We start from the raw sequence: 13,301 nt of genomic DNA on the forward strand, positions 1-13,301 counted from the left end.
AGATCTTATCCTCTCCTCTTGATGGTGTAGTGACCAGAATTTGGGATGTAGGCAGTATGCTACCTTGGGAGATGAGAGGACAATCAGCAATAAAGAATAATGGTGGCCTCTCACCCACTCCTGGTTTAGACTCTACAGCTGAAACTTAGAGAACAAACTGATGGTTACCAGAGGGGAGGTGGGGAGATGGGTTAAATAGGTAATGGGGATTTAAGGAGTGCACTTGTCATGAAGAGCACGAGGCGATGTATGGAAGTGTTGAATCACTATATTGTACACCTAAAACATTACACTGTAAGCTAACTAACTAGTATATAAATGAAAGCTTAAAAAAAAAAAAAGGCCTTTCTCACTGTGTCCTGGGGACTGGTTCCCTCAGGCAATCATTCTAGTCTGTGCTTGAAATGTTGCTCCTCTTTCTCTGTTCTATTGTTTGATGTTTATTTAGCTTTATTGATCTAGTAACTGATCTAGTTACAAGCCCTCTTCTACAAATAGTACCTTTAACAGTAGGTACATCTTATGTTCCCTTTTACATGGTCAGGACTGACCTCAAGCCCTCAAAGTCTCATTTTTCCCTTCATACCTGTCCTGCTTATCTTCTTATATCTGTGCTCCACTTAAGGTTCTCTCTTTCTCTTTTTGTTCATCAGCCTTTTAAATGTTTACTTTTTCTATAACTTTTGTTGGACTGAATAGGACTTCTCTATTTTAAGAATTATTTTCAGATTATTCCAGTTCCTTACTGATTTTCTGGGCAAATCTGATCAGGGAATTCCTGGAAAACACCTTTTTTATTATTTTCCTAGGTTCTGGGTCTGCAATAATTTTATTAATTCATTTATATCCATTGAAAAATTTGGCATGTTTTTGTCATAATAAGGGCTTAAAAACCCTTGTATTGTTTCATTACTGAAATCTACCACACTTCTTTGGTTCAACCCTGAGCTTAGCTCTCTGAAAACTAAGGTCAAAGATAGAGATTCTGTCATTAAGAAAGTCAGAGCCAGTGCTCGCTTCAGCAGCACATACACTGGAAAATTGGAGCAATACAGGGAGGATTAGCACAGCCCCTGTGCAAGGATGACCTGCAAATCTATGAAGCTTCCATATTTAAAAAAAAAAAGAAAAGAAAAGAAAAGATAAATCCAGAGCCAATTTAAAGTAATATGGTAGCAAATAACCCACACTTATGTTAAACCACATTAACTCAAACGTAGCCTAGAGCCTCTCTTGTCCTCTCTTAGTCTACAATGTAAGTGGAATGGAGGCAGCCAGTCCAGGACAGCCTACATAGACCTGGCAGGTAAAACTGCAATCTCAAACACCACGGCTGCTCTGTAAGATGTACAGAACGTAGATCCTTTGACATTAAAATTCCTGACTACTGACCTGGCTGGAAAACACTGTCAATGGAGCAAATATTGTTTGCTTAACCAATGCCTAAAAGGTCTAATCCCATCCTGCCTTTCTTGTAATACCAAGACACACTGAAGCAGCCTATACTTGAAAACCTAAACCCATTTGTTGTGGCCACATGAGTTAAAAGCCCATCTTACTAATTAAACAAAAATCCCATTTCATCAATCCCCAACTCTGTCCACAATTGTAAAAATCGGTAGCATAACACAATACAGATACCCGTAGTTGCCAAACAACACAACAAAAAATCTGGCCTGACCCATTCCACAGTCTCAATCTCTGAGTGTTGCTTTTCTTCCCAAACTCCAGTTCTTATTTATTTCTCAAGATCCTCAGCCCATGAACCAGATGTTGGATCAGGGAAGGATCACTTAAGGACACCTCTGTTCCCCATCTCCCTATAATGTTAAGCCTACCCCTGAGCAATAGCAATACCATTTGAAATTTGGGATGCTGTGAAATAAGTAGTAATTAATGATTATTTTCATTGTCATGAATTATTTATTACATTTGAAATAATACTATAAATTTTACGATTGCGATAATGTGATATAACAAGGACTTAAAGATGATAACTTTTCTAATATTTAATTTGGAAATTCTTTTATATTAGGCCAATAAGGAAGTAGATTGAGTAGGTTGGGGTCTGCATTTACAAAAGAGTATATGATAGAAAATTACTGCCAAGGAATTTAAACAGAATTGTGATTGCAAGAACATTTCTTCAAAGAAAGGCTTTTGCAGGTTACCAAATCTCCTGAGAACTATAAAACATTATGTGACATAGATCCCTGGCCAAAAGAATACTCACTGATAACCTCAAGAGATTCTATTGGAGTTGAGATGATCAAACACCAACATAGACAGGGATCTTCAGGGAACTCACTCTTGAGTTCTGCATATATGGAACTCCATGCAGGTATTCCATCAAAACCACAGTGTCTCTCATCAAAACCCTCACTAGGTCTGGTCCCTCAAGTCAGGTCTCTAACCAGTGTAACTCTGACAACTCACGACTGAACCATGTACCTGTCTGTAGTTCGTGATGCAACTTTGTGACAACTATTAAGAATAGGAATTTCATGTCATACTGCAGAATTTTAAATTGTTTAATTTGACCGAGTGTCTTCTCAACAGGCAGCTGCCACTAATTTGTGGGCTCTACCTCTGGAGGACTTATCAGAGCAATAAGAGTAAGGAAGAAACACTTCTGAGCTGGGTGTCACGTGTTCTCAAATGGAGGCTTTCTTACTGAAATAAAATAGAAATAGGGTCACCTTGGGTGGCTCAGTTGGTCAAGCAGTCAACTCTTGGTTTCTTCTCAGGTCATTATCTCACAGTTTGTGAGTTCGAGCCCCACATCAGGCTCTGTGCTAACAGAGTGGTGCCTGCTTGGGATTTCTCTCTCCCTTTCTCTCTGCCTCACCCTGGCTTGCTCTCTCTCTCTCTCTCAAATAAATAAGTAAACATTTAAAATTTAAAAAAATAAAATACAAATGGTTTTGTAACTAAGGAGCTTGAGAAGTTAAGATATATGTTAGCCACAAAAAAAAGGAGTGTTATGTACAATAGGGGCATGAGGACACAGACTTTGCAGTAAGTTCTGTAGCTGTGTGCCACCCTAGTTTAAGTGTAGGTTGGAGTTAACCCAATGTAGTTTTTCCAACAAAAAATAACTTTTCCCAAGCCCTGTGTATCCCTTGCCTGTTCCTTTGTTATTTAACCCTACAGACCCCTAATAAGAATGCACTTTGACAGGTAAAGGAGGAAAACTTAAACATTCCTTTTGGTATCTACCTAAAAATATATATTTAAGCTTAAGTTCTATGAATTTATACAATATTTTTTCTTCAGTGAAAAGAAGCAGCAAATTCCCAATGTCTTGCAATGGGTCCTTTTCTAAAGGTAACAAGTCTATCCAGGAAAATAGTTACCTTTCTTCAAATAAGAACAAAAATATGAACTTAAAAATTTGAGGAGCTTGGGGAATAGATAAAAATGGAAACTATGTGTAGGGAGAAAATGTTATCATTTGATCACAGCCTTCCTTTCTATTCATTTAATATAGCTCAAATTTGCATATCTGAACACTCTCCCTTTCCAGCATAGGAGTAGATAGTCTGTTTAAAAATAATGTCAAATTGAGACAGGTATATGATAAAACAAGGGGAAGAAGAATAAAAAAACACTACTTCACTGATTTCTTTACTCTAGAATATCACCCACCCATCCATCTTTCTATTTTTGAACAAACCAGGCATCTGCTTTATTGGGTCTGCACCAGCAGTAAGTTGACAACTGACGATTTTCAGGCAGTCTTCAGCCTTCAAGGCTTCATCATGGAGTGACAGTACTTGACTGCCCATCTCTCCCCATCCCTTTCCCTACCTGTGGGTTTGAGTCTGTCCTTTCCTCCTCATCCCACTGTCAGAGCTCCCAGGTTTGGTGGCCAGGCTGTCGGGGGTATACAGCCCAGGGGCTCTAGGGGCTCATAGGAAGCTCGGGCTTAATGTCCAAGTGATCTCCACTCGTACCAGGTCTCTTTCAGTAGCTAAAAAATGGATTAAATAGATGTTGGAGGCCTCATCTGGAAGGCTATCTACCAGCGATAGCCTTTGAGTGCCAATAACACTTATAATAAAGCCCATTCATATATTATAGGCAATCATTTGCACCTACATTAGTGTGGGATCTTGCTTCTGTAGAAGAGGCCTATACATGAACCAGCTGAATCAAGAAAAAAAAAGGGCATTAAAATAGCTACATATTAATATTAAAATGCAATAGAGTAAACTAAAAATGAACCAGAATACTTTGAAATGCCCATTTCCCACGTGTTACCAGATATTTGATACTAGGCTAAGGTACAATAGCTTGAATGCCAAGATATCCGCATTTAGAGTTCTCTCCTTTTTTTTCACAAAAATATGTTTTAGTCTATTTTTTAGTATTCTTGTTCCTCACCAGTAGGACTTCAATGATCCTGAAAGAAATACAACTGCCCTCTAGTATATAAACATTAAGCAACTTTGGGTCTGACAAAGTGTGGTGCCAATTTTAATTTTACAACTTGTTGTAATCAATAAAAAAGAGATTAGGTCTTAAGGAAATGCATATTCCCAGCCCCCAATCCCATTGTACACTATTTTGTGTGAGCCTTGATCAAACATGCAAATATGATGTTTTGGGTATCACACTGCTTTTCCCATGGAGCTTCTTAACTTCCCCAGCACCAACTCTTGGCCTCTTTGAGACCCACGTAGAATGCAGCACAAGCCACACAAACTCCTGGGATACAAGTTCTGGCCTCCCAACACTGGGAGCCTCATGAAATTTTTCATCACTTTCTTTGACACTTTTTGTTATAATTTTGGAGTCCCAGAGATCCCAGTCTCTGTCTCCAGTCATGTAAATAGTTTCATCTTCATAAGTGTTTGAAGTAAACACTCTTCATAAGTGTTTACCTCTATGTATCTGAAACTACTGACCACTACCACCTCCTTCTTGAATTCCTTCTGTCTTGATGTCCCAAGGTCTTGCCCCTGTAGTGGCCAGGCCAGCTCCTTGCCCTCAGTTACCCCGAGTGTAAGCAAAATAAGTGGCAATTAATGCAGTATGGTTCCAGGTGCACCTGAAAAATCTCCATGTGCTACCTTCTTAGATGTCCCTTCCTAGGCTCATTATCTTGATTTAGCCAACCTTCTGGAGGAGTTCTTTGCTTAGACTTAAAAGATATATAGCAGCACAGATGTGAAATCTCTGCACTAAGGAGCAAAAGCTTGATATCAGTGGCATAAGACTCTCCCCCATTATGATTTCATCCTTCCCCTAAATACACACAAACTTCTTGTGAGCGTCACTGCCTGCCACTTTCCTTCCTCCTCCACTGTGAGATATGGTGCTTTCTCTTCAGTCTCTGCCCAACTCAAATAAAATGAATACCCTGTTTTAAAAGAATTCTAACCATCAATCTATGATCCACTGTCATATTCTATAAGTTTCTTTCTCACTCTAAAATCAAAAGATTATGTAGATGAATGAAGATATCTTGATAAAAAGCATACAAGATGATAAGCATTTATTGTGTTAAATCAACATCTTGAGCTGTCAAACAGCATGTATGTTTCAGTTCTTTTCCTTAATTCACCAACCCCTGCCTCCAACTTTGACAGAATGGCAAGGGTAGGCATTTTCTCAAAGGAAAGTATATTTCATTCAACATGTCAATACATCAATAACAGGACAGGAGACTTAATCCCTGGGGACTAAGAGTTAGGGAAAGAGAAGTGATTCCGGGAAGGGTTAGAAACAATATAAGGGATGCCTGGGTGGCTCAGTCAGTTAAGTGTCTGAGTCTTTTGATTTCAGTTCAAGTCATGAACCCATGGTTCATGGGATCAAGCCCTGCACTGGGCTCTGTGCTGACAGCATGGAGCTTGCTTGTTACTCTCTCTCTCTCTCTCTCTCTCTCTCTCTCAAATAAATAAACATAAAAAAAAGAAGCAATACAAGCTGATGGTTAGCCCTGATGGCCAGTGCTTTGAAATGAGTCATGAAAAGACAAAGCAGTTTGGGGGTAGACAGATCTGTAGCTATATAACAGGTGTCAAAGAATTTATCTATTTATGCTAGTAAAGACATTACATCTAGAGGAGCAACTGTAATTCAAGCCACCCACTAATTAAATTGGAGTAATTCATTGCTAACCCTACATCTTCTGCACAGGTCAGACAAGTGGGTAAAATGAGAATGTGATGACAGTTACCACCCCTCCACTCTAGCCTCCCAAATCTTTGCAATTTTGGTATAGGAGGGATGGAGATGGCAATTAGGAACTTCCATTTGACCCTGACTACCACACACAGTATACTAAAGTCCATGGGTCAAGGAACTAAAATAGAAATTCTACAAGCTGATGACAAACTAGTTATTATATACCCAGGAACTAGAGAAATAACTACAGGTGGTTTGATGGACCCATTAAGTCCACTTCTGGATGCTTCCCATTTTACAGATGAGAACATTGAGTGAAATAACTTGTCTAAGTCCAAACATCTAGTGGCAGTTGGGACAAGAGTCCATGTCAGTGCCTCCCAGGACAGTATTATTAAAAACCACCCAGGGCGCCTGTGAACCTCAGTCAGTTAGGCATCCAACTTCGGCCCAGGTCATAATCTCATGGTTTGTAGTTTCGAGCCCCACATCGGGCTCTGTGCTGACAGCTCAGAGCCTGGGGCCTGCTTCAGATTCTGTGTCTCCCTGTCTCTGCCCCTCCCCTATTCACGCTCTCTCTCTCTCTCTCTCTCAAAAATAAATAAACATCAAAAAATTTTAAAAAACACCCCAAAGTGATTTCTGTAATGTAAAATAGCCATTCCTTCAGAGTGTGCTGTGTTTCTGTCTGCTTTGAAGTCTTTGTCCTGTCCCTGAGGAATAAATTCTCTTCACAGCTGTGGCTCATAGAAACTAGAATAGTTCAGAACAGAATATCCCTATCATTTATTATGTAGTTGAAAAACAACTTAACACTGTCACTAAAGTCGTCTGTGATTTGTTTAGACCACATCACTTTTGCGCTTCTGAAGTTAATGCATTCTTCTCTGTCATGTCTTTGCTGGAACTCATAGCCATTCTGGTCATCACAGGGGCAATAGAATGTGATCTACTTTCTACTATGCTCTTGATGCAACCAATACATCATCAGATTTTGGAAGTTTTGAGTTTGATGGTGCATGTCACAGGTAAATTAAACCTCTTTCTAGAGGTGAATGCCATTTTAAGCTTGTGAAAAGGCAACATACACTGTACTTTTTCTTGGTGTGTTTTAGGCATTTTGCAGAGAATTTTTCTTTTCTATTAATGGCCTGGTTTGCCTTTATAATTTCAATAAAGTATTAATATTTGTCCATAGTAGATGTGTAGATCCACATCATGTTTTCATTCATACAAATACATACTAACAAAATGGATGACAGGCTGACAAGGTAAGAGACACAACCACCCGGGTTCATGTCTGGAGCAAAGGGCAGCTCCTGAGGCATAACAGCCTATGACCCAGTCTCATGCTCTACACCTGGAGCTGCCTGGCTCCCAAACCAAACCTCAGGGCCAAATGTCCTGCCTGATCCCTGTAAGTCTCTTCTCTGACCTAGGAGCTAGAGAATTTAGCATAGTCTTAATTAAAGCCATACTCACCCGCTTCTTGTATTCCAGGAATAATGAGTTCATGAAGATGTCAGAGAAATGAGAACAAGTTGTTTATTTTTTATTTTTCTTAATGTTTATTTATTTTTGAGAGAGAGAAAGAGAGAGTGTGAATGGGGGAGGGGCAGAGAGAGGGAGACATAGAATCCAAAGCAGGCTCCAGGCTCTGAGCTGTCAGTACAGAGCCTGATGCGGGGCTTGAACCCACGAACGGTGAGATCATGACCTGAGCCGAAGTCAGACGTTCAACCAACTGAGTCACCCAGGCACCCCAAGTTGGTTATTTTCTATTTATTTTTTTGTTATCTTAGTTGCCCCAAAATGGCTTTACTTAATTTATGATTTCCTATGGATCTTTAAGTGCCACATGTACACAAAAGGCAGAAATAGAAATATGAAATGGAAGAAAGATCAGAAAGTCAAAATCAGTACTTAGACACAATTCTGATCAGGTACAAACTTCAAGGCAAAGAGAAACATCAATCTCCACAGTCTTGAGGTTAACAATTTGAGCCTTCAGCACTTATATTTATGCTTTATGCAATTTCTCTCTTGTTACCCTCTCTGTAATCCTCCTGCTCATGTAAAAAGTTCCAAGAGTGACCCTAGGCCTGTGCTTCTCAAACTTTAATGTGCATATAATTGACCTTGGGATCTTGTTAGAAAGTTGAATCTGATTTAGTCATCCAGAGTGGGACCTGAGGGACTGCACAAGCTGCCAGATGATGCTGATGCTGCTGGTCCACAGACCTCAGACCACTCCTTGAACAGTGAGATTGAGGGCAAGCTCCTGGAGACAGGGAAGAAGCTTTATCCACTGCTGTATCCACTTTCCTGCTCACCACCCCCACCCTCGGCCCCCATACCAACTAAGAGCTTAGTTATATTTGTTACCTCAGTAAGGGACAGACATTGCTCACCACCCTCTTCTACCATGATCATTCTTCATGACCACAATTACTTATTGGGTCTGTCCAGCTGGCCGTCAAGTCTTACCAATTCTGCCTCCTCCTAAATCCCTCTCACATGTCTTTCCTTTGCCTTCATACTGCATAACAGTTTCTTGGCTGGACTTCTTACCTCTAGTCTCTCTTCCCTCTAATCCATGCTTTCTGTTTTTGCCAGGATGATAATCTGAAAACAGGATTCTCATTGCCTCAGAAAAAAATCTACCCCCACCCCCATAGCATATAAGCCCCCTTCACCTTCTGACTGATGTTCAAACTTCCAGGCCAATAACATACCACTTCTTCGCACAGTCTTTGGGCTCCTGCCAAAGAAGCCATGGCTCCCCGAAGGGACTATGTTCTTTCACCTTCCTGCCCTGTACATGCTTTATTTTCTCCCAGAAAGGTTCTTCTCCTCCCCCACCCCTTCTATTTATGTGAATCATCTTCAGAACCCAGCTCAAATGTCATTTGCTCTTTGAGGCTTTCCTGAATCCCCCTCTCAGGCACGGTTGCCTATTCTCTTCTGTATGTCTATGCAAATGCTTTATGTCCTCTGAGTGCACATATTATGTTTCATTAGATTGCCTTATCTGGCTATCTAGCCACATTAAACTAGGATTCCTTGAGATAGATACTGTGTCTTACTCAATTTTCTCCCACGAACATATAGAACAGTGCTTCATACATAGTGGCTCTTAAATAAATTTTTGCTGCTTGAATAAATAGGGAGTAAAACAACTGTAGAAGCACATACTGATAACTTGCACAGCTACGTGCTGGGGGCATAAGGAAACCTATTTCCCTACCACAGATTTCCCCTCACAGCACTTCAGCTGACCTCCAGTATGGGAAGACCTCCAGTAGTAGGGAGCAGAAGAAGTACAAAAAAGAGCTGATGGGACCCAAGAAGCCCCCGTCTTTGTCCTGGATATTTGGGTTTCACTTGGAAATATCAGGGAGGGAAAGTTTCAAAGATGTCAAACCCAAATTCTTGCAGGAGATTAAATCTGATAATAAATAAGCAAATGTTAAAAACAAAAAGGTAAAGATTTCTTTTTTCTTTGTCCTTTTTTTTTCTTTTTTGGCTAGGCACAATGTCTGAATAGTCACATGGGATGTGGGAGGCATTCCACAGGACTTATTTATGACTAATGAGTACATTCTTCTCTAGGAAAGGCATTATGCATGTGGAGCAGGTTCAGGCTCCTCTGAAATCCTCATTTATCAGTTGGATATCAACTCCTACCTTCCTGATGGAGCCTCCCCCTATCTTTGGGCTCAACAGACCCGAGTGTGTGCTGGGTACATAAGCACAGCTCATTCCCCTGTGGAACTGCATGAATTCTTGCAGGAGGGGCCTCTACACTCAGTGCCCAGTGGGATTTATTTTCCTGCGGGGTAAGTGCTGAGTGAGAAAGTTTGCCTTGACTAGTCCTGTCACTTGCTTGTGTGTTCCCACTTGCTTCCCCCTGCCCCCACCCTGTGCTTTCCATAATCCAAACAAAAAACATATTTTCTAAAACAGCACTGAAGTACAATTTCTTTTCAATAGCTGTTCAACTGCAATTTTTTTTATACCAATTAAGTGATTGAGGAATGGGAGATGACTTAAGGATGCTCTTCAGAATCTCATTTTGCTGAAGAAGTGAAGAAACTGAAACCCAGAGAGAGGAAGGGATTGAGTGAGGTGACTCTAGATGATGACAGAAATGGATCTACACTTCCTGTGTATTGGGCCAGTTTGATATTCAAGGTGCAGTACATGACTGTTGATTGTATTCTTATTAATCTTCATGGGCTTTGGCGTCAAAAGACACAGACCTACCAATGTTTAGTTTTTCTTGATAAGCTACTGAACTGAGCCCAGTATTGTTTCTATAAAACACGTAAAGCAATCATGACTACTCCCACGATGGTCTTGTGAGAAACAGATTCACTATGAAAAAGGAAGTACTCTATATAAGACATCATATACATTGTGAGATAATAGAAGATATATATATTAGTCCCTCCTCCCCCCATTCCTGGCACAGAGCTCCTAAAACCCTTGTAATCTTCTAAGTGATAAGAACGCTAGGGGAATCTCTTGTTCTATTATTTGTCTTTGGCTCTGACTCTGACATAGAACTCCTAAAATTCTTATAAGTTCCTAAGTGATAAGAACACTAGGAGCATCTTTTGTTCTAACGAGGAGACTCTAGGTGGGCTCTTGGATGTCTCCTGGATGGAGGGTGGACCCAGAAAGACGAGGCCATAATTAGAAGTTTGGAATTTTCAGCCTTACCCCACCATCCTCCAGAAAGTAGGGAGGGGATGGAAATGGAGCCAATGATCAATCATGCCCACACAATTAGCCTCCATAAAAATCTCAAGACTATGGGGTTCAGATTGTTTCCAGGTTGGTGTACACATCCACACTGTGAGGGTGACATACCCCAACTCCACAGGGACAGAAGCTCCTGTGCTCAGGACCCTCCCAAACCTCACCCTAAATATCCCCTCTGTGGCTGTTCATCCGTATCCTCTACTACATCCTTAAACAAACTGGTAAATGTAAGTGTTTCTCTGAATTCTGTGAGCCACTCTAGCAAATCACTTGAACCCAAGTTAGGGGAGGATGGAACCTCCATTCTATAGCTGCTTGGTCAGAAGCACAGGTGACAATACAAGCTTGCAACAGGCATCTGAAGTGTGGGCCAGGAGGCAGTCTTGTGGGACTGAGACCTTAATTTGTGAGATATGATGCTATCTTCAGGTAGAGAATGTCTAAATTGAATTAAATATTGGACACCAGCTGATGTCACAGAGAATTGCCTGGTGTGGGGAAAAGCTTCTTCACATTTGGTGACCAGATATGTTAGAAGTGTTCTGTGTGACTAGTAAAGGAGACACACAGGAGAGAAACATACAGTAGGGAAGAAGTGGGTTTTTCCCTACACAGAAAGGAAGAAACAGTAGGCTTTTCCTTTACAAACATTAATTATTGCTACTTCTTTCTAACAATGAGTTTATCTATTTTTTTGCATATCAAACTTAATAGAATTTTGTGCCACCCACAAAGTTAAGACAAACTGATTTTAGAAGTACACTTGTGAACTATACAAGATGAAGAAATTTCTTCAAGCTATAAATTTGTCTTTAGTATTTCATTTTTTGCTGCTGGTCATGTCCCAACACACCTCTTAATCAGTCTTGAGTATGTAAATATGTTTTGAGAATTAGCCAGGATGTTCCAATCACTGGGCTACCTCAGCCACCTTTTTCCTTTGTGACATCCAGTGCCAAGCAGAGGTCTAAGACTGAATTGGACTAATGACTCATGGGACTTCTCCAGCAGGTTTCCTGGAAGATTCAACAATCCAACAGAAGTTTAAGTACTGACTATAACAATGATAACTAACACTTGGACAGACTCAACCGCTAACAAAGCCATTACCTATACAGTCTGCAGAGGCAGGGAATTTTTTTTTTTCATTTAAAAGTGGAGGCTCACTGACGTAAAGTAATTTTCAGGTGCCCTAGTGGCAAGTTCTGATACTAAATACAGTGTGTTTCCTGCTTTAGCATACTGTTGCCTCTGGCTATTCCTAAGGTTAAAAGGAGTCCTTATATCTTCCAGAAGCAGTATTCACTATGTGGGTACAATAAGGGTGAAGAGAAGGTCTGTCACTCAGATTTCTGGAGTCCGTATATTTGGTGAAAATCCTTATATGGTATGTACTTATATGATATGTAGGCTGTTAGCATCAATGGTGAAGTACAACAGCAATATAAAAGATGTTAAGGACAGTTTGCCATAACAGTTGTTTTTGCATGAATATACATCCCTTTCCCTGCTGTGATGTGTTAGCATGAAGGAAGGAGGAAGGGTGTGCCTCAGTATTTCTATCAGCCTCCATGGGGCCAGGCTCAAAGTCAGAAGTTGATGCTGAGAAGCAAAAAGTGTTCTGTCTGTGAATGCCTATGAATCTCACTCTATTCACCAGATGTGGGCAGAGACAACTATGGGGTTTAGATGCATTTAGTGGTAATGCTTTTCAGCTGTTGCCCAGATGGAGCTCAGATCCAATCTCCAGTAACATCTTTGCTTCCCTCTCATTGTACCCATGTATCCCAGGGTTGGCATAGAAAAGCGCTCATGATCTTTCATAATTTAGACATCTGGTACAAGAGAAATTTTTCCCTGGGCTGCTTGAGAATTCACAAACATGATTTGGCTGACCTCAAGCATTTAGAGCTCAAGTGCATAAAAGTGTGAGAAACTGATAGGATGTCAGAACACCTTGGCTCACACACTGTACCTCACAACCACCTGGTTCTTTCAGCTCCTGGAACTTGCCATTACCTCTTCCATGGCCCCTTCCTTTTGGGGTCCTCAAAGAAACTCTCCAGAGGTCAGAAAATTAGGAAGCCTAACTGGAGATCACATGACCCTGAGGCTGGTTAGCATCTATATCAACATGACCTAGACTGTCCCTTCACACACCTGAGCTCCAGAAGCACTTGCCTGGACCTCTCCTTGATTAGCATCTTCTTGTTTGACCCAAACACAAAATCATTCTGTCCATGCTCTTCCTGATCTTTTCAGACCTGCCCTGTGGCTGAAGATTTCTCTGCTCTATCTAGGAGCAGCAGGCCTGGCTACATAAATTGTGGGGCTCAGTGCAAAATGAAATGCAGGAACCCCTGTTCCAAAAGCAGAGGGAAAGTGTCATTAAAAGTATT

General features: G+C 40.7%; 1 non-coding gene across 1 annotated transcript; it reads left to right on the plus strand.

Moving 5' to 3' along the window:
* The first annotated feature begins 1,009 nt into the window (after positions 1 to 1,009).
* Positions 1,010 to 1,118, plus strand: LOC124529480 (U6 spliceosomal RNA). The gene has a single exon (XR_006966372.1). It is a non-coding gene; the product is annotated as a U6 spliceosomal RNA (small nuclear RNA).
* Positions 1,119 to 13,301: the final 12,183 nt, after the last annotated feature.

The sequence above is a fragment of the Lynx rufus genome, unplaced genomic scaffold (genome assembly GCF_022079265.1).
Source record: "Lynx rufus isolate CCGP_SWC_20201006 ecotype Redwood Valley unplaced genomic scaffold, mLynRuf1.p SCAF_6, whole genome shotgun sequence".
Taxonomy (NCBI): Eukaryota; Metazoa; Chordata; class Mammalia; order Carnivora; family Felidae; genus Lynx; species Lynx rufus.